Source organism: Ictidomys tridecemlineatus, chromosome 3, assembly GCF_052094955.1.
Source record: "Ictidomys tridecemlineatus isolate mIctTri1 chromosome 3, mIctTri1.hap1, whole genome shotgun sequence".
NCBI lineage: Eukaryota > Metazoa > Chordata > Mammalia > Rodentia > Sciuridae > Ictidomys > Ictidomys tridecemlineatus.
The window spans coordinates 186352426-186375609 of NC_135479.1; the positions used below are offsets into that span (position 1 = coordinate 186352426).

The following is a 23184-nucleotide window of genomic DNA, read 5'->3' on the forward strand; positions in this document are numbered from 1 at the left end:
ATTTCGGTTTTAATGACTTGTCTTTCCCTCCACACAATCAAAAGTCATGAGAAACAATATTCTCAAGAGTTTAAAAAATAACATTTATGAAATTCAGCAATTACTAGTCTCATTTTTAAAATAGCTACATTTGTGGATAATATACTGAAGTGTTTTTCCACAGTAGCAATATTTCAAATCACCAGTCGCCACAGGTCTGCCTCACTTTAAATCTTGTTATACCAATTTGCATTACTAATGGATTTGCTAAGAGAAAAGCTGTGGAAAGAAAATGTGGCAATTAATAGCAAATACTTGACATATTGTGACAGTATTGATATTTTTATGTTGATTTATTTTTCATGTCAATATTCACAAGTAAAATATTTTTGACTTTTGTTTTATTTTAAAAGGTAATATAATGTCCATGCCATTGTCGTTGATGACATTTTTTAGTAGCATGTGATTAATAAATCTCATGTTTTATAATCAGTACACTCATTTTGGTTTCTACCATTTAACCCATGTACATTTCTGTATTTGGGGTAGACATGCATTTTCACAAATAAAATTGAGTGTCATTTTACTTTTGTGATATGCAGAAGTGTCTCACTATACATTACTCTCTGGATTTAATGAGAATAATGCAAAACAGAGAGCAAAAAAATAGGGTTTTCCTACCAAAAGTATGTGTGAATTTTTCTCAGAAAAAAAAAATTTAAGACCCTTTGTATTATCAAAGCCTCCCACACAGACAATTAAAAGCAGATATGAAGTGATAGATCACATGACAGGAGTTTAAATATGAGGGTTTCTTCCTTGGTTAAACATCGCAGCAGGCTTTACAATACCAGAGGTAACGAATCAATTAAATCCATTTTCCCCTCGGCGTCTCCAAAGCTGCGCGCTAGTGTTGCTGTGTAGTTTAGAGATGGAGCAGTAGGACCCAGGGGCCTCCGCAGCCACCAATAGAAGCGCACACTTGGACCTATTTGTATGCAATGCCGTCTGCTCTGCGCATTAATAGTAATACAGATAACGGGTTTGAAAGAATTCTCTACTGAAGAAGGATTGAATGTTTTCCAGGGTGCCGATACTGAGAAGAAACCCGGCGTTACTCTCTCCCTATTTCTCCACTCTTAGATTTAAAGTCTCAGACAGCTTTTGCTTGGTTTAAACTCAGGAAGGTCTCCCTGCTCAGCAAAGTTGGAGGGCTGCGCCTGCACCACCAAGCTGCTAGATTTCTGAGAACAGTCTTATCAAAGGGTAAGTCTCACAAATGATGGCAAAGGAGTGACAGCCGGCTTTAGAATTGTAACAGAGGATCCAGCCGATTTTAGACTGGTGCTTAGAGTGGAGAAAGGGTGCGGAAGGCACTCCGCAGTTTATCCAGAAATTGTGACTGATGCATCAGGGTATTTTGGGATAGAATCAAAAACCTTCAGGCTAAATCGGAAATCACAGCCCTACGCCTGGGCGGGATTCAACAAGTTTCCCTGCAGGGATACGATGTTTGTTTATTTCTTTGCAAGTTGTTCAGGGTGTGCGTTCTGGGGGGCTGCGCCTACTAACAAAGAAGTTTCAGCATTTTTGTCTGTGTCGTGTGGGTGGCTCACCCCTTGTTTGGGGAGGTTATGTGTCACATTTGGATTTCTCGTGGACACACTAGGGAACTGCCTCTTGGGATACTGAAGCATCAGCGGCCTGCTGGGCTGGGGCTGGGCAACTTTGCAGCTTAATCTTGGTGTCTCTGGTCGTATCCTTGTTTGTGATGTGGATAGAAGCATAGAAATCCTAAGGGTCTAAGGAGCTTCCAAACTTTGAAAGCATTCTCCAAGAATAGATGAGAGTGGGACTTTGAAAATTAGCATTACTGGGTGAATTTTAGTGAACTCTTGGTGATGGATAGGCAACGGGGTCTAATAAAACCTGAATTTCCAACCTGCAGCTCTTTGCTTGGAAAGGTAATGCTGATGTGGAGAAGATGGGGGTTGAAAGCTAAACCAGAGGGGACTTAATCTGAGGGACGGAAACACGGAGAGAGGAATCGGGGAAAAGAGAGATGAATGAGCAAGGTGTATCCCGTCTTTCACACACAAACACATACGCGTGGGACGTGCCAGGAAAAGCTCCGGTTGGTGGCGTTTAGCTGGAAAATGCATTGCTAGAAGGTCCTGGCGCCTCTGCATTACTGACGAAGTGTTGCGCCCTTCTGGGGACCCTTCTCCCTCCCTCTCCGGCTTTCTCTGCTGTTCCTCGCCCGGTACTCCGGGGGGTCGGCGCGGGTGCGGCAGCGCGCGCGACTCAGTCCCGCAGCGCTGCGGACACAATGAGGAGAGGCAGGCAGAGCCCTGCAAGCGGCTGGTGCCGGGAGCTCGGCATGACAATCCACTTGCCGCAGCCCTGGCTGCAGACCTTCCCGGCGCTGCGGCGCTGGAAGGCGGTTTACGCCCCGCTGCCATGCCCAGAATAGGTTGCCCACACCTGGCCATGAAGGTCCGGGGTACCAATGTAGAGGGTCACTGTGCTGCAGACAGACAAGTGGGGCTGGAGAGTCGGATTAATAAATCAGCCCAGTCCAGTTTTGGGGTCAAAGGCAGCTTAGACCTCTAACGGAATGTCCCTAAGGTGCACCCCAAGCATCCTAGGAGACCTGCACCTCAAAAGGGGAAAGCCTCAAGGGGAAGGAAGTAAAATGATGATGAGACCTCTTGGGGATAAAGGAAGCAAGCGATTGGGGACAATTCTGGCCATCGGTCAGCCTTCTCGGGATGCTTTACATGGACTGCTTTAGTTGGGGCTTTGAAATGCTGTCTATGGCCTCTCTGAGAAATGGAAGGGACAGGCTTGCTGGTGCAGGAAATCTCTAGAGACTCCTTCGGTAGATGAAGGAAGGAGAGGGCAGGGCAAGAGGCTTCATTTCGCAGTGTCATTTAACCCTGACCTCAGCACCTCCCACCCTTTCACGCCCCCACCAAGGAGTGCCCGACCTTGTAAATTCCTCTGTGTATCTGCCCTGCGTAAGTGATGTTCATCAGGCTGTGTGTTACAAATGCCTGTTAAGAGATGGTTTGTGTGTTTTCTAAGTAGTGGTGAGAGACTGTTTCAGTCGGAGGTTGATTTCCAACCCTTTCCCTGAGCATGTGGAGGAGACAGCCTAGAGGCTGGACCCTACCGAATGGGGATGTCAGTTATTGGAAGGGGACCCTGCAGAGGGAAGATAATCCTTTGAGCACATGTTGGAAGACAATGCCATTGCATTTTTCTCCCCACTTTCCATTTGCCCATTTTTTATTGTGGGTGTTTAAGAACTAAGATATGATATTAATCAAAATATTTGGAGAATCCACAAATTCATTTGTTCACCAACTGGAAGCCTGATAACTGGGTTTTCTGGCCTTAAATTGCATGCTTCTGGAACACGATTTGGGGATGCTCTGTTTGAAACCACAACACCTGTTTATATTTTGTCTTGAGGAGACACAGGTAGCTCTTTGGAAATCAGTCTGTAACTCTTGCTCTGGTTTTGATTTATTAAAGGGCAGAAGCAGGGTTGGAGGGTGTTCCATCAGCTCCTTCCCCTTACCTTCCCACAAAGAAGAAAAAATAGCAGCAACCACCCAGGACAAATATCCAGTTGGTGAGATGACTTTTTTTTCTTAGAAATCTATTCTCCTATGACAGGTGGAAGAGATCTCCATGAATGTGTAAGGAGGGGGAGCATTTGCATCATATCATTGCTATGGATTTTGGACTTCCTTTAACCTCTCTCCACATATCTTCCTGCTCCATGTGCCTTCCAATTTAGCCCTGAACAATCTGCAGAATTGAAGCACAATGACACAGCTGCAGATCTCTGATGGAGGGTTGCTCCAGAAAACAGCTGTTAATCACATGTTTGTTGTATTCTTGCACTTCCTTCCTTTTACTTCCCTTCCCTTACCCTGTCCTTGAACCCATGTTACTGTCTCCCAGGCTGTATCCCCTGAAGGTTAGTGATTTCAGGGATGCAGCAGCGTGCAGAGCAGGGAGGAGGAGAGAAATACAACAGCTGCCTAGGGAGTCCCATAGGTTTAAAGCCTAAAGCCCCCTTTCCCTTACCTTACACACATAAAATAAAGAGCAAATATCCTAATGTCTCCCTTAAGAGAATCACATTGGTTTGTATAATTGTCTTGTATTTTATGGCATAAGAGGATCAATTCAAATACAAAATAACATTGATGAGAGATAAAAAGAAAGCTATACACTTGTGTGCAATATTTGTAAACCATTGTCGTGCTTAGCAATGAAATCTCACCCTTTTGCATCTATCTACACTTGATATATTAGGTCTATTTTTATTTAAGTAAGATTTAATATGTTACTTTCCTGAGGAGGCTGAGCAACTCAAAGTACTGCAAAGACGTGAATTTTAAAAGGAAAAAAGCATGCTGCAAAAGCAAGGCCTTGGCGGCTTGATGAATGAGCAGGTGCAATGCACCATTTGAAATGTAACTCGAGGTGAGGTTCCACCAATCTGCCAGAAAGTGAGCTCCTTCTGTTTACCTAGAAAACTCAACTGATTGCTGTCTCTCCCTTAAATCTGTGAGTTCAAAAATAAAATAAAGCATACAGGAGGATAAATTATGGCCCCATAATATTTATCTGGCTAAACATGCTGTTGAAATGAGCAGTGTTACTGTTAATGCCTATACATTTGCACCTAAAATATATTAATACCAAATGGACCAGTGGTTTCTCTTAATTCCACAGGGCATCAAGGTCCTTGAAGAGTAACTGACTTGTACAAAGCTGTGTAAGGGAAAACTGTAGAAACAGTGTTACACACCTTGCATAGGCAAAAGGTATTTCATTGAATCCTATATCACCCTTTTGAGGTAGGCTTTATTAGATCTCATTAGCATATGAAGAGACTGAAACTCAGAGAGGTTAAGGAAAATGTAAATGACCATTCAACAAATAATGAGCATGATTGGAAACTGATTTTCCAGAGTACAGTGACTCTCTGCAAGAGGTTTTACATCCACCAGTTTCATATCTATATGCAAATACAATATGATTTATACAAACATCATAGATTTTGACCTATGATCAACAGAGGACTTGAAGCCCATCCTCTACAGGTATCTGATGATAACTGCACCATGACTGTACATGTATTTCCAGTATTTTTCCATTATACCATGTTACTTTTTTCCTTTGCGGCGTGGTCTGATGGCGGGTACGAGTATTGGGGATTAAGACCAGGGATGCTTTACCACTGAGCTCCTTTCCCAGCACCCACCCCCTTTTTTCTTTTTAAGAAGACACAGTCTTACTAAGTTGCTTGGGACCTCTCTAAATTACTGAAATTGGCTTCAGACTGGCAATCCTCCTGCCTCAGCCTCCCAGGTCACTGAGATTATAGGCATATGCCATCCAGCCTGGCTACCATGTTGTCTGTGTGTGTGTGTGTGTGTGTGTATGTGTATGTGTATGTGTATAAATATATACATATATATGTGTGTGTGTGTGTGTGTGTGTGTGTATTTTTTTCCTTAGCTGTAGGTGAACACATTACTTTCGTATTTTATTTATATGTGCTGCTGAGCATCTAACCCAGTGCCTCACATGTGCAAGGAGAGCGTTCCAACACTGAGCTACAACCCCAGCCCCCAGGTTGTTTTTAAATGAATCATTCTCTTCAACTCACTGGACCAACTTATTTTGTCCTTACATTTAAATATGGAATGTAGCTATTCTCTGATTCTTATATTCATATTCATAAGTTTTAGAATATCCAAGATATGATCTTATAACTAAAATATCCTTTTGCATTTCTCACAGAACAAACTTCTACAAATAATGACATTCCCAGGATCTCATAATCAGTAAATAACCTCTTCAGTCAGTCCAAGCCCTGTCCTTCACCCCAGTACATCATTCTTTGGAGGTTGAAATATTTAGAGGAAACTGAGGACTTTATGGCTTACTTTTAAATTTCCACAAACATGGTCAGGATGTTTTAGGAGAATCCATCTAATCAGTCACCATCACCTTTCTCCACACATGGCTTTACTGATTTGGAAGAACTCCCTTTCTCTGGACCAAACCCTATGGAATGTTCAAGGGCAGTTCTTATTCCCAGGTCCTTGCCCCCATTTCTTGCTTCCCCTTCTTGGGGTCAATCTTATAATCCATCACTTCACCCTATTCTTGCATCTTGAAGTCATGAGCATCATATCTGATAAATCTAACTTTCTAGAACACCAATGACCAAGTCCAAACTCATTAAGATATTATTCAAGGCATTCTATGATTTGAACCCCCAATTCTTCTCTTTAGTCTTTGATAGGTTATCAATTACCATGAGCATTTACTTGCATTTTTTCCCCAATATTCAGGATGTTTCATTTCTCTCTGCTTAGACTTAGGTTAGAACTTCTCCCCCAAATGGTTCTCACCCTTTGTTCCTTTGGTGATTGCCTCAAAATAAGTATCACCTGTTCTGTGAAGCAAATAGATGTAAAAATTTCTTCCTTTCAGATCCCTTTTTAATGATGCTTCTGAAATTGCACTCCAACTGTTTATTAATCTCTATCATGATACTGTGATAAAAATTCATATGTTGAAAGCCTAACCCCCAATGGGATGAAAATTCATATATTGAAATCTTAACCCTCAATGTGATGGTATTAGGAGGTGATTAGATCATGCAGGAAGAACCCTCATGAGTGAAATTGGTACCCATGTAAAGAAGCCTGAGAAAGGTCCTATGCCTCCTCTACCACCCAAGAACATTGAAAAGGGGGCTTACTATGATGCCGGAAACAGTTCCTCATCAGACATTGAATCTTCCAGTATTTCTAGCCACATCCTGCATGGGGAAGTAATGGGTAACCACTGGAGGTGTGGGCTGGCTGCAAAACAAAAGCTATGAAAGTAGTATTACAAAATAAACACAGAAGACCATACACACACACACACACACACACACACACACACACATATATCAAGCAGACCTGACGCTAACAAAGAGAAAAGCCCTCACTGGCTTTATTTATAGCCGTACAGACCAAAGCGGATGGTAGGGAGCTCCTTCAGTAAAAACAGGAAAAGAGTAGGGGAAAAACAGGTTGTTTGGTGCTTGGCAGGTTATGCCATCTCTAGATCCCTGTGTTTGAACTGAGGCTGCAAGCTAAGGCAGGGTGCCAGCATGATCTTGGCTTTCTGGAAACAGGGAATTTCACCCAGGAGTTTGCAGAAAAGCAGCTTCCCTGCCTTCATGGCTCAAACAATATCCGTAGTTCACACACGGCTCCTAACACAGTACCTTGATTCTGAACTTCCTAGCCTCCAGAATTATGAGCGATGAATTTATTTTTCTCTAAGCCATTCAGTCTATAGCACTTTGTTATAACAGCTGATTGGACTAAGATAATCTGGAAATTTCCTGAAGCAGTATTTTTTTTAAACTTTGGCCACTGAACCAGAGAAACTTCAGAATTGACAAAAATAACACTTAAAACATCAGGCCCTGAACACCTGCCCACCACCAGATTTACTACAGGGGATTATGTGGGAATGGGGTCTTGAGATCCGAGTTTTACGTGTATCCTAGGTGTAAGGAGGTGCACGGTGTTTATCGCAATAGTTGCTCCCCATCTCAGCCAGGTCCATGTGGAGCTTGATTTAGCATTTTGTGCTGGAGCAATTAGCATAATTTCTTAGATCTTATTGAAAGCTGTGACCTTGTCTTTTAGGATTACTGTGCTTCAAAGGAAGTTTTGATTACAGGTCCAAGATCACATGAACCAATCCTCCCGAGGTAGGAGTTCTGCATCAGAGAGGCACATTTGTCACCAGCAGTTCTACCATCACACAGGAAGTTGACCTTTAGAGTCAAGGTGCTGTGGTACAAAGTACTTGGAGCTATTAATGATTGAATTTTATCATTATGATGTGGTTGTTTGGCAGAGATAGAGAAAACAGTGAAAATAATGTTCCTGAATTATCACCTAGTTTAAATAATACAATATTAAGTATAAATTATAAGCCCTCTGTCTATGCTTCCAGATTGCTTCTCCATCTAAGAGATAAGTAGTGTTGTAAATTTACTATTACTGGTTCCACACATTGCCTCCTGATTTTACTATGTATATGTGCACTACGTACAACTTCTAAGAGTATATAGCATTGTACTAAGTAACTAAAATAGGTAAATTTTAAAAATACTATGGAAATATGGTTTTTCATGATTTGTTTAAGTTGTGCTGGCAGACATACCTCATGAATTTTTATTACTGTATAGTATTCCATTCCATAAGCATACTGTGATTTGTGTTTTCTTTTCATTAATGGTCATTTCCAATTTCACCTTATAATAATTCAGCAATATTTTTCACACATACCTCATTATGCATATGTGCAGAACTTTCTTATGTGTATGTCTACAAGTAAAATTACTTGTTGATATGGAATATAATTCTTTCTCTTCCCAGATGTTTCCTAGTTACTCTACACAGTGCCTGTAGTATTTTGAATTTGCAAGTATATGTCTTGCATAAAAGAGTCACCATACTAACTACCTTTGTCAATATTTAACATCCTCACATTTGAAAATATTGCTAAATGAATGTTTCTGATTTGTGTTTTTTGATTGTTAGTGCACTGAACATCTTTTTGTCGAATATTCAGGTTTCCCTTACTATGATTTTCCATTTTTTCTTGAGACAATTATCTTTTTCACATAGATTTATAGAAGTTTCTTATTCATTCTAGATTCTAAATTTTTTGATGTAGGTATCAAAATAATTTTCTCTAGGCTGTATCTTGTCTTTTTCCTCCCTCAAATGAAAGATTAACTTTTTATACTACACACACACACACACACACACACACACACACACACACATATATATATATACAGTGTTCAATTAACAAGATTTTTATTATGGCTTATCTTTTCTGTATCTGGTTTTAGAAATTATTCTCCATGGTGAAGGCAAAAATATTTTCATATATATTTCTTCAAACTTTAAAAATAAAAATTAACACTTGAATCTTTTGCTCCATCTGGAATTGATTCACATTCTCACGTGCTAAGAATGTGACTGCCACATATATGGCTCGTGGGTGGGATGGCACTGCTTTTTTGCCTATCAGACTGCTTGTCATCTGTCCTCATTTGAGATGCTTGTTTTTGGTCATTGTCTGCCAGCCCAGTATGTGGATCTCATCTCACTGAATCATCACAGTGTTAATGAACCAGAGTGAAAATCATTACTTAAGCCTTCGCCCAACATCAGATTATATTGAGCCAGAATTAGAGACTGATTATTTATGAGAAACAGAATATTATCTTTAGATTATATGTGAATTGTTCATATGTAATGATTCCCTATCGTATCTAGTAGATTTTACTTGGTTTTAGCTTTTTCTAGAGAGTATTAATGAGTATCCCAAAGTATATCAATATTTACTTGGGTATTCAACTCTAGCAAAGGTAATACTCAGAAACAAGCTTCAGTAGATAGAAGGAGAAACAATTGCTCACTCTGCCTGATGCGTGGTACACCATTTACCAGGTGAATTATAATTGCAAGGCAGAAAGTTGCACCACAACATCGAAGAGATTCTGATCAATGTGTAAGCAGCAAATGAGGACTCCGCAATGTTAATCCAACCACAGAACATTCAGAAAGGCAATCACTGCAGTGTACTGTACACATTCCATTAAAGTATTTCCTGGAATAAGAAATTGGAAGCAATATAAAACAACTTTATTTACTTATGTGCAGTCATATGTGATTATTTGTAAGAATTTGTTTTTTATCCTATAAGCAGCAACATATCAGGCAAACTAGTTTTGTGCTAAGCAATTACTGAATTATTTAAGTATTAGTTATTGATTCCTTAGTTTATTGATTTTAAGTGGATTTTAGGTATTTCCCTAATAGCCAATGAAAGGTTCATATATTTATAAGCTTATCTGAAAAAAGTTTTCACACAAAGCACCAATAACATCCAAATCATTCATTTTGAGTCTTTAAAATTAATGCTATTTGCTGCTACTTTGATCAAGGGAAATTACTGCTTTAGGAAATTAATGATTGTGGTATTTATTTATTTATTTATTTAGATCATCTCTTTGTATGGCTGCAGCTCTGGGCTCTGGGCACATTGAGATCATACTGATCCCAGCCTATTTTCCAAACTTCCCTCCAGTTTCATTCCTCTTGCTCAGGTGTAGTTTGTCCTGGAAGACATCACACACCTCACCCTTCTTCAGCCACTACTTAGTTTTCAGATCAATACTGTTGCCTTTCTGTCTTCATCTTTATGTACTGAGGTCACTGTCTCCTTTTTGAAGTATTCTATAATTTTCCCATAGAAAGCTTCTTTCTCTCTCTCTCTCTTCTTCCCCTCCCTCTCTCTCTTTCATTTCTCTTTCATTTGTTAGCCCTATATTTGCTTACCTAATAGTTAGCACTTACCTATGTTCTCTTTCACTATAAAAAGTAACAACTGTTGGCAAGGATGGGAAGAAATTAGAACACTTGCATGTTGCTGGTGGGAATATAAATATTTATGGATCAGTTTTAATAACTAGACTGAATATCTAGCACAAAATGACAAATTCTTGCTATATCTGTCAAAAGTAGTACTAATATTTTCACCATTACCTATGTGTGCCTAGTAAGTACATAAACATGCTAGTGTGACAAAGGTTATAAATTTTTATTTATTTTTAATTAAGTCTAAATAGTCACATTTTACATAGTGAAGTGGCACAAGTGGAAAGAACCACAGTCTTGACTAGAGCAAATAAAGAATAATACTTCTATTAGGGAAAGTTCTGTTGGATAGTATTAAGAAGAGCAAACTCACAGTAAAATATGAACTGAATACATTAATGAATGATGTTTTTAGGGAACATTTAGTAACCTCAATTCATTTGATTTTTAATGGATAGTTGCTACTAAAATGTATTATATGCCTAATAATGTTGGTGAGGATAATTTTTCCATTTGTTCTAATTAGTTACACATGACAGTAGAATGCCTTTTGATACATCATACATAAATAGAGTATAACTTCTCGTTCTTCTGGTTCTACATGATGTAGAATCACACAGGTCATGTAATCATATATGTACATAGGGCAATAAAGTCCAATTCATTCTACTTTACTTCCTATCTCCATGTCCCTAACCTTCTTTCAATCCCATGTGTCTAATCCATAGTACCTCTATTCTTTTCTAGTCTTCACATTTTATTGTGAATTAACATCCTCATATCAGAGAAAACATTTAGTCTTTGGTTCTTTTGGATTGGCTTATTTCATTTAGCATGATATTCTCCAGCTCCATCTATTTACCAGCTAATGCCATAATTTCATTATTTTTTATGGATAAGTAATATTCCATTGTGGATATATACATTTTCTTTATCCATCCATCTGTTGAAGGACACCTTGATTGGTTCCACAGTTCAGCTGTTATGAATTGATCTTTCTATAAACATTAATGTGGCTCCATCACTACAGTAGGCTGATTTTATGTCCTTTGGGTATAAACCTAGGAGTGGGATAACTGGATCAAATGGTGGTTCATTCCAAGTTTTCTGAGGAATCTCCATGCTGCTTTCCATAGTGGTTGCACCAATTTGCAGTCCCAACTGCAATGTATAAGTGTACCTTTTCCCCCCACATGTTGAGGATAATTTTTGTAACTTCACAAATTTTAGCATGTCCTGGGGGGGCGATATGTAATCTTAGCTTGACCAAGAAGGTAATGACATGTGAATAACCAAAGAGGCCAAGGAAGAAGTAAGTTCTTTCTTTGTTGAGTTCTTAAGATATTAACTGAAAACTTGTTTGCATGGTATGGCAGTATAGTGAATATCATCTTTTAAGATGCAGGTATATAAGAAATAGGGTTGAAGCAATGATGATAAACCCATCCCATAAGATTTGGATTCCTTCACACAAGGAAGTAAATTGATTCATCCTTTTCAAATACTGAATTTAATTTTGTATTTATGCCTGTAACTATGACTGGTACTAAAAAACCAGAAAGTAACGTGTTGGCATGGATGTGGAGAGATCAGAACATGTACACATTGCTGATGGGGATGTAAATGGTGCAGCTGAGGAATAGCATGACAGTTCCTCAAACAATTAAACAGAATTATTAATTATGATCCAGAAATTTTATTTCAAGATATGTACCCATAAAAATCTAAAGCAAAACTAAAAAAAATACTTGTTTTTTGTTTTGGTTTGCTCTGATTTTTTTTTTTTTTTTTGGTATGGCTTATGATTGTACTTAGGGCTTTGAGCAGGCACTCTATCACTGAGCTATGCTCCCAACCTCCTCATTTATCATATAAGAGGCAGAGTCTTCCTAGGTTATCCAAGCAGGACTTAAACCTATAATCATTCTACCTCAGCTTTTTGAGTGGCTGGGACTACAAGTATACACCACCATGAGAAGCTCAAACAAATATGTGTATACCCATGTGCACAGCAGCATCATTCACAATAGGTAAAAGGTAGAAACAGTCTAGTATTCATCAAAGGATGACTACATAAAAAAATGCATTAAACTATTATGCAGCCTTAAAGAGGAATGGGATTTTGATATATGTTGTAATATGGATGAATATTGAAAATATTATGCTAAGTGAAATATGCCTGCCAAAACAAGACAAATATAGTGTGATTATAAGGTATTTAGAATAGTCAAATTCATAGACAAAAAGTAAAATGGTGATTGGCAGTGATTGGGGGGGTAGAGAGTTCTTGTTTACTGGGTACAGACTTTCAGTTTGAAATCATGAACAAGTTCTGAAAATGGAAAGTGGCGATGATTGCACAACATGATATGTGGATTGCTATCACTGGAATTGCATATTAAAAGTGATAAATTTCATATCATATATAGTTTACCATAATAAACAATGGCTTTGACAAATAGTTTTCAAGGACCTATTTCTCAATAAAGACTCTCTTCCTTTAGAAAAATATTTACACTTCTAATGTCATCTTTCAATGCCGTTTAAAATGTTAATTTTAAATACAGCATCATAGAATAGTCTTTCTGCCTATAAATTTAAAATAACGAACAATGAAATGCAATCTGTTCTTTGGTATATGCAATACTTAAATGAGTAAATTTAATAGAGGAAAAAAACCCACCTTAATGGTAAGTATTGTGTTTCTGCATAAGAGAGTTGATGAGATAGGATGGGAGCTCTGGGATGAAAGGATTGTATAACTGGATACAGTGAAGTAGCTGTGAAACCCCAAGAGGACTTCCTGTTGGGTCTGATACAAAGTGGCCAATAAGGCAATGTCTTAGCCACCTGCACATGCAACCTGCCAGATCAAAGACTAATATGATCAAATGGGATTACTTCAGTGACACAAATATATGCAGATATTGTGAACTGCAGATTACAGAGCATCTGCTCCTTTGCTGACTTCTTGTGGGGGCAGGGTCTTACAAGCATGGGTCTTGTAGTGATAGTGACAACACTGATTGCATTTGGTGCTGGAAATAAAGAAGCAACAGCCACATCCTTCCTGGTACCTCTTAACCCTTAGTGTATTGATTCATGTTCTGAGTATGACATTGCTCTAATTCACTGTTCTGTTCTATTACCATTGCGTTTTTAAAGTAACTTCTTCACAGATAATGACATAATGAACTTTAAGAGCTCCCTCAGATTGACTGTCCTTTGTACACTATACAAAAACATATCTTCCATATACCAAGCAGAAGGTGTGAGCTCTGTATTTGGAATTGATTTGTTTGTTTTTAATGGGGTTATGTACCGGTTTCACCCTGTCGTATTTTTGCTTATACTCTTGGTTCCAAGTGTTTTTCTGTGGAACTCTACCTAGGCTCATATGAACAAAACAATAGAAACACTATCCTGATTTTCTCTACTTATTATGGCAATATTCCAACTAAAAAAATTAACCAGTTACTTTCATCCTGAGTACTGGGGGATAATTTGTGACCACGAGAAACTATTTTAAAGTGATACAAGGTGTTAAGAAATCAGAACTTACTTATGCTTTGTCTAGAGCTATGGTTTTAGGTGAAATGCTTCTTGTTATTCCTTAGTTTCTAGGGATAGAGCAGCTAGGAAAAGTTTCAAAGCTTCATCTACTTTATCACAGTTCAAGCTACTCATTTCATCTACTATTTTTCCATTGAGCCTCTCCACCCTTCTTTGGAAGAGAGAGAATTCAACAGAGGAAACTCCAAGAAAACATGAAGTTATATAATCCTGGAATGTTCCTTCATTGTGTTAGTCAGCCTTTTACTGATGTGACCAAAATACCTGAAAAGCACAACCAAGAGGGAGGGAAGTCTATTTGGGGCTCATGGTTTCAGAGGTCTCAGTCCACAGATGGCCAATCCCTTCAATATTCTGGACCTAATTGGGGGAAGGAAGTGGTGAAGGGAAGCTGCTCCCCTTCTGGCAGACAGGAAGCAGAGAAGGAGGGTGTAAGAGGATTCAGGGAAGAATGACCTTTCAGGATAGCCCCACCCACCCAAGTGACTCACCTCCTCCAACCACACCCCACCTGCTTTGTTACTGCTCAGTAGGTCTATTCAAACTAGGAAGAACTAATTAGATGACAGTTCTCAGGATCCACTCACTTTCTATCCAAACATTCCTGCATTAACATAGGAGTTTTGGGAGGGATCTCATATTCAAACCATAACCTTCCTAGAGTTTTCTTTCCATTGGTTCCTGTAATTTTTTCTTGATTTATTTTGACATTCTTGTCTTCCAAAACAATCTTGCTGAGAGAGCAAGGATGTCATAGTTCATGTCAATAGAGATGACATTGAAGTGAATGTACGTGATTGTCACTCTTGGTAAATTTGGGTTACAGCATAGACCAGCCCACAGCACCAGGGGGTTCTGTCTCTGATGCCCTCTCCAGTTCTATAATTAAGAATAACACCACCTCATACATTGCCCTATCAGAAGAATCACTATTTCTCTCCTCAGAGGCAATCGTTCTTATCAATTCCATGTTAATAAATTTTCTTCCTTCCTGTAGTTTCAAATCCTTTAGTAATAGGCTACTTAGTTTTGCAATTATTTTTACCTTATTTTCCCTCTAGAAAAAGAATGTTTTTCAATTTATTCATAATCTTTCTTTCTCCTCAAGTTATTCCCTTCTATCCTTACCTTACTCCCTTCCTTAAAATTTAAGATTATTGAAGCAGTGTCCTTTCCTTAGCTTTACTCCTCAACCAATGGTAAATTTGGACAGCCCTAATCAGATTCCATTTTAAATGATTCCATAGATTTTAAATTTTCCAAGCTAAAGTTCACGCTTCACACTTTATCCTATTTCAAATTTTTGCAACACCTGATATTTATCTAATAAATTTCAAGAAAACTTCTTTTCTAGATCTCCATTTTGACCTTTCAACTTTGTTGTTTGCTATCTCCTTTTTCTCTACAAGTTTCTTAAGGGTTGCATATTGCCCAGGTTCTAACTGTAGAGATTTTCTCTTTGTCCTCTCTATATATTTTCCCTCCCTGATTTTCTTCACTACCATGACTTATCTTTATATAATAGAGAATAAGATGCTATTTATAAAAAATCATTGATAATATTTGCAGACGATGTCTATAAAATTCTTACTGCTTGCTCAGCATTGTGAGAAGCACCTTTTTCATGTATATCTACTAATCAGTGAATGGACAATAACATCACTGATTCACAAGTGAGGTATCTGGGACTCTGATGTGTACAAGCTTTCGTGGCAGAGCTTCAAATATATCACAGAGTTCAAATATATCACTTCATGGCAAAAAAAATACTCAACCTAGCTGTACATTGAAGGCACCCTGCAATCACCTGGGGAGGGTTTTGTTTGTTTGTTTGTTTGTTTGTTTGTTGTGTGTGTGTGTGTTTCCATTCAAGTATCCAGCCTATACCCCAAAACCCTTAAATCAGAATCTCTGGGCATGTGAACTAAGTGTTAAAACCTTTTAAATTTATTTAAGTTATTCTAATGATCAGCAGAGAGGAGAAGAACTTCTCTATTGTAAAAAAAAAAAATGATGCAGTGTATTCATTTCTTCAGTGGCAAACACTCCTGAGCTTTGTCTACTAATTGTTAAAGATGCTTCCCAGAATTTACTGCATTTCATTGTTTGTCCTTATTCTCACCCAAGTGTACTCATGGGCATTCACTTATTTCTCATAGAGTTGCTTTCTAGATATTAAATCTTTTTTTTTCCTCTTTAGACTATATCTATTTAACAAAATTTAGAACCAAAATGAATTTAGTTCAACTTACATTTTAATCGAATAACCTGTTTCTTTGAACATTTTGTTCTGGTTTCAAAATTTACTATCGCTCTTATTCAATCCTCCTTTGATTTGTGGTGCTGTGGGTGTTGGGTATGAACCCAGGGCCTGACACAGGTTGGGCAATACTCTATCCTGGGCTATACTCCCAATGCCTCTCCCTGATTTTTTTTTTCTTACTCATTGCTGCCTGTGTTACCTCCCTAACATATCAGTCAGGATGCAGTTCAAACAACTTAATGAAAAGTATAAGCCTTTTTACTTCTTGAACACATTTTTCTTCCTAACTTCCCAACATTTGTCACAAATACCCCACAGTCTTCAAGTTCTTTGTGTATGTTCTCATGACACTGCAATACACCCTTCTTAAAAGTGAAAGGCTTCATACCTACCAATGGCTATGTTTCTTATTGGGTTTGTGAGCTCCCAGAGGGTAAAATGGGTGACTGTCTTCCTGTGTTTTTCCCATTATTAGCAGCATACTCTACACATAGGTGGGATTCAAAAGGTACGTGTTGAATGAATGAGTACCAGAAGGGATACATGCAGACTTCTCACAATTCTGTCATTCTATGTTTTTTGTTTGTTTATTTATTTATTTATTTATTTTTGTTGTTGTTGTTGGTTCGTTTATTTTCTCCAAGTAAAATGCTTCTGTGAGTGGAATGGCATTTCTTTCTGGTTTCATAATTTGTACCAATCTTTCTTAACCCTTTCTATACCCCATTGCTTCACACCTCTAAAATGAACTCTGGAGCATCAGCCTCTCAGTTGGGAATTCCTTTCTCTTCCTTACCTGGAAAGCCCCTATTTCCAATGTGAGATACACACATCACGTATTCCTGGAGTTCCTCCCACAGGATAAGAAGCTTTCTCCTCTTACTTCCTCCACATCCTCTTTCTGCTACCGTGAGTGTGACATCAAATAGCAATTCATTGCTTCTCTTTTAAGCTAAGAACACTCCTGAATAAGAAGCATACACTGTTTCTATTTGTGACCTCTGCACATAGGATTGTGTCTGTCACAGGGGCGATAATTAAATTCTTATCTTTGTTGAATTGATGGCTGGATTCTTGTATTATTGACTGCATTCAAGGGCTATGGCCCATAGTATTACAGCCACTGTGTTTTAACAGTAAGATTGTGCATCTTTCTTCTGGAAAAATAGAAATAGAAAAATATGATGGTATCTAATACCCTGTGAACATTCATTACTGATCCTAGGAATAAGGTTTCTACCTTTACTTTGATTTCTGAATAATTAGATTTTCAATGCTTTGTAAAATTTTCTTCATCTAATTGTAGAAAGATTAGTGGATAATTAAAATGTGACTCTACTGAAATATAAAAGTATCTCTCTGAGGCAAAGAGCAATTCAATTTGCTTTTAATTTATATGCTAAATGCTGTGTAATGGTCCAAATGCAGAATTCAGGTTGCCATATATATATATATATATACACACACACACACACACACACACACATACTTTAATGACCCTTGATTTAGGCTTTTGAATATTTTCAGTTTTGCTATCTTATTTAAGAATAAAACATGCAGTGTTTTGCTCTTCTGCATATAATTCATAATTTACACAAAACACAGATAAATGATTCTATCCCTTGAATTTTACTTATATCATTTCTTAACTTCGATGGAGATATATTGACAAACTGAGTTTTTATATTTCTAGTAGATAAAATGTATATCTATATTTAAATTACTGGCTGTAGAATTATATTTTAATAGTGAATTATAAACCCAGCTTGATGGTGCCACCTCTAAGACCAGAGACTATAGAGGCTGAGGCAGGAGGATCGCAAGTTTAAGGCCAGCCACAGCAACTTAGGCCCTCAGCAATGTAGTGAGACACTTTCAAAATAAAAAATAAAAAGAGCTGGGAATGTGATTCAGTGGTAAAGTACACCTGGGTTCACTCCTTAGTTAAAAAAACCCCACAAAAAGTGAATTGTATATAATAAAATTGTAACTCTCTCACGTATGAGAATTAAAAGCAACATACATATTGAATAATCCATAAAATTTGTATTTAATTACAGAGAATTAATACCCAACTCAGTTTTCTGTGTATTATGGTATAGGTTTCAGAATAAATTTCAGAAAAAATATCAAGATTTAACTGCAGAAGAAGTTTGTTTGTGTTTCACAAACTTATAAATCTAGCATGCTGTTTGGACTGAGGCTTATTTCACTTACTGTTCCTCTTGTACTTGAAGAATGAAACCATTCCCATACTTGTGTTCTTTGAAATGTCAGCCCAGGTTTTCCTGCCGTAAAGAAGAAAATATCCCCAAATTACAATTCCAACACAGATTACAGAGCTACATAAAGAAAGCACATTAAAGATTTTTCCTGGTGACCATTTGGATTAAGTATATGGAAAATATGACTGGTTTGTTTTAGGAATATAAACTTGGATTTGGTACCCAAATCCTTTGATAATGCATACATGTAACAGTAGTTGTACCATCTTATAAATGAATGCAAATCATTCAGGAAAACAGAAAAGATGAGAAAGAAATGTAGAACTTTGCCATTTGGTAACATAGGTTATTTCAAATGAAAGCTTCAGAATAAAACTCAGTATGTTTAAAAAACATAATTTAAACATGCATGCAGATCCATACTAATAATATCATTATACATGTAAAGATTACAAATGTTCAAAAATAATCTCTTCCATCTGCTTTAAAGATAATAAACTTCTGGTTTCTATGATATAATTCAGATCTATTTTTTAAGACATTTAAAAAAAATATATCACAAGTTTCCCTTTTGTTTGTAAACTTCATAAACTCAGAATCTGAATACCCCATACAACATTTCACTAGGTGCATATTTCTCTGTCAGACAACTAGTTGCTTGTTATATTTATTTTAATGAAATCTAAAGACATTCTAAAATTTTTACTTCTATAGTTTTATCTGAAATAAGTTGTGTGTATGTGTGTGTGTGTGCACACGCTTATAAAATTATCTTTAAATTTGGAAGTACGAGTACATTTGAATAGTAGAAAATCATCAATAGTTCAGATTCTATAGTTGGTGAATGGTTATGTATTTTTTCATCAATCAAAAACACAGGTAATAAAGTAAAAGAAAATTATGAGGACAGTTTTTCTAACCATGTATTTGTTATATATTCATATTTTTGTTATACTCATATATTTTCATATATTTGTTATATATTCATATATTTGTTATATATTTGAAATTTACCATTTTAAATGCATCCTTTTTTATTTCTTATTATTTCTCTTTATAGCTGTGTCACTTGATCGTTATTTCTGTCCTCATTTTTTGCCCAAGTACTTATCATTGTGTATTTTCATGAACTAATAGTCATAATTTTTTTTTCCTAAAACAGGCTACACACTTGTTCCACATATTTCTCAAGTTTTAGTCTTACCTGACATTCAATCATGTTTATCACTCTTGATTTGTCTTTGATGTGCTTTAGTCATGGAATGACTATAAATAAATAAAATGCTGCATCTGTTAGTATGTAAAATATCTCACTCACAGGAGACAATACTTCTAACACTGATCCATCTTAGTAATAGTATAAACTGGGACACTTCTTGCTGTCAATTTATACTTTATTTTCACTTTTAACTTTCTGATAATTCTACTTTCCAGTTTATTACTTGTTACATATTTATACTTTTGCTTAGAAATGTTTAGATATAGACAAAGTATATAGTTTTTGCTCTAAAATAATTCAAAAATTTCTCTTGGGTCATTAATATACATTGTTGTTTAGAAAACTGTTAGTGTATATAAATAATACAAAAGTATGGAATTCCCTCATTAGCATTTCAAGACTCCAGGGAGGAACCCCAAATCCTATTTAAATAGACACAAGTAATTCAAAAAATAAATGAAAAGGACGGTCGGACTGAAGGCTCTAACATTCTAACATTCTCTGAGCATACTGTCTCTAGCTCACCTTCTCATTAATTAAACCCAAATCCAGAAACACATCTGAAAGTGAAATTAAAAAAAAAAAAAAACAGAAAATCCAATTTGTAGAATAAAAGAAAGTACACATTCAATATCCCAATATCCAAGACTGTAGGATTTATGGTCTGAAATACTTTTTATAATGAATATAATACTGAATACAAAATTCAGAAATTAAATAACAGTTTAATCTCAGTTTTCTTATTTAAAAGAATCTAAGGGACTGAAAGAACTCTTTCTCAAAAGAAAATACTGTTGAAATAATAACTATATTAAAAATAACAGTTCAAACCAGGATTCAGTATGATCATCAACCAAGCCTTAGGGAAATATAAACTATCATTGCCACTTTAGGCTATCTTTAAAATTCTTTTTAAAATTTAAAAGATAATGTGCTTTGAGGTTTTCCATGTTGCCAAAAGTACAGATAAAATGAAAATGTTGGGTTTAAAAATCCCAAAATAGTTAGAGGTGGAAAAGACTCTGGGGTATATTTCTAATCTCAAGACATTGCTTATTAGCAACTTGAGCCTGGAAGTGAAAAGTGACATGAAGAAAAGAAAAATGAGTTGGAAATTGAGTGAACATAAGCATAAAGGTTATAAAAAATTATTCATCAAACGAAATCTGCTTTGAAAAATATTTTCTGGTAAAATACTCTCCTTTTAGAAGATGATGTTGGGAAAACTTTAGAAGATGGATTATAAAATTTTAGTGTAAGCACTACAACAAGAAAGTGGCCAGAACTTAAGGACTACAGTGCATGTGTCACAAGTCAATTATATCTTTCACCGTGACATCCTATATTGCCTGCCATTTCTTCATTCCAAAAATCAATATAGATTTTTATAATATCTTATTCCCAAAATCTCAATAGTTTTAAGCATTAAAGAGAATATGCTAATCACAGCTAAGGTATGCATAGCATGCCATTTTTTTTCATGCATATTGGATGGATGACTGGGTTGATGAAAATAATAAAGGTGAAATATTTTCCATAAAACTAGTCAATAAAAACCCTAAAAGAGATGAATCCAACAAAATGTTCCATATTTTTCAGAAATAAGGAAAAATACATCAATAACCTGCTCTACTATTATTTCTGTTTATGCTTTATTGTAAAGTTCCAAAATACATTTTGTATTCTGTGGCCAGCATGGATAAGAATTATTCCTTTATACAAATTCAATGGCGAAGAAATTGCAATTGTAAGAACAAGAATATATTTACAATCAGCAGCATGTTAAAGAGGAAAGAGGCACATAAAATAAAGAATAAAATAGCTTGACCTTAAGGTCAATTATATGTATACATACTCCTATTATATCATAATAGACTAATTAATTTTGTTATTATTGTAACAATAATCGACTTAACTATACTCAAGTATTTGTCCCACAAAGGTGAATATACATGTCATTTGCTGAACCTTTGCCATCGCCTATGTACAATTATTTTTACATGATAACTACACTTAATGTTTTCCTGAGCATTTAACATAAATATTATTATGTGCATTTGAAATATAAAGAAACAAAGGCTTAAAGACACATTTGTAAGAAGCACAGGTATGCTTTGTTCCTACCTCTGACTCCAAACCACCCTGCCATAAGGCCTTTGTATTGCTGGTTTTGAATGTGAGCAAATCTCTTTGAAGAATACTCAAACATTTGACAATCAGTGACAATTGTTGTAAGAACTGTAGAATTACATATTTGTATTTGTTCTGTCCAAAAAAAAAAAAAAAAAAAGAGAGAGAGAAAAACAAGAACTCCCTAGAGCTTGTAATTAACACATGATTCTTCTTTTTATTTTTATTATTACTTTTAAGTAGTAGTATTCTATCTCAGTACATGATATAGGAGCTAATGCTGTGATTAAAAAATATTTTCCCAGCTGGAACATTCCAGGTCAGTGCAGAAACAACCAATGACAATGTGGCAACAAGACCCTTCTCTGTGACTGACTGGTTAGTATAATGGATGTAAGCTGTACTTCATACAAAAGCACTCTGAGTGCAGGCTGGCAGGGTCACCTTTTATTCTAACAAACTACAAGGACACTTGACTAGCTTCTGACTAAAATAGGGTGGAAGTGGAATAGTCTTTGTACACAACTTATATTCTGGATTAAAGAAATACAGGCATTTAAAGCAATTCAGCTCAAACACACACACACACACACACACACACACACACACACGTCAAGAATATTATGATTTTTTTTCTCATTCATTATTTCAAAAGTCACAGAATTTTAAAATGTAGTCATTATGTGAATTTTTAATGACGAACTCTTTATTCATTATTTATTTCTTTTCATGTCATATATTTTATGTTGAAAGTGGAGAATGTAAGTTGACATTGAGGACAGGCATCATGACATGGACTGTCATGATAAAATACAATAAGCTGGTGACTTAAAGAACATTTATTCCTCACAGTTCAAGAGCCTGAGATGTCTGAGATCAAGGTGCTAGCAGGATCAGAGTCTTGGTGCGGGCTCTCTTCCTGTTTTATAGAAAGGCATCTTCTTGCTGTGTTCTCCTGTGGTAGGAGTAGAGTGAATAGCAGTCTGTCCTCTCATTATTAGGGCACTCTCATTCAGAAGGTCACTACCCTGGTGATTATCTTCTAAAGCCCTCACATCCAAATAACATTACATCAGAAATTAGGGCTTCCATAAGTGACTTCTGGGGACACACAAACATTCAGTCCATGTCACTGGCTCTGTTTTGTCCTAACCTTTGAATGTGCAATAGCTCACATAGATTCATGTCCTAAATAAGTACTTTGCATATTATTTTGTTAGAAAAATATATGCATAGATGGATAGCATAAGTAAAATTAGGTTGTAGCTCAGAAAAAGAAAGTTAATTTTTGGTAAG

General features: G+C 36.5%; 1 protein-coding gene across 1 annotated transcript in view; it reads left to right on the forward strand.

Moving 5' to 3' along the window:
• Nucleotides 1-1003: 1003 nt before the first annotated feature.
• Nucleotides 1004-23184, forward strand: part of Robo1 (roundabout guidance receptor 1) — a 1016703-nt gene continuing 994522 nt past the window's right edge. The window contains exon 1 of the mRNA XM_078044437.1: nt 1004-1245. The gene's annotated coding sequence lies outside the window, so the exon portion shown is untranslated. The remainder of the gene's footprint in view (nt 1246-23184) is intronic.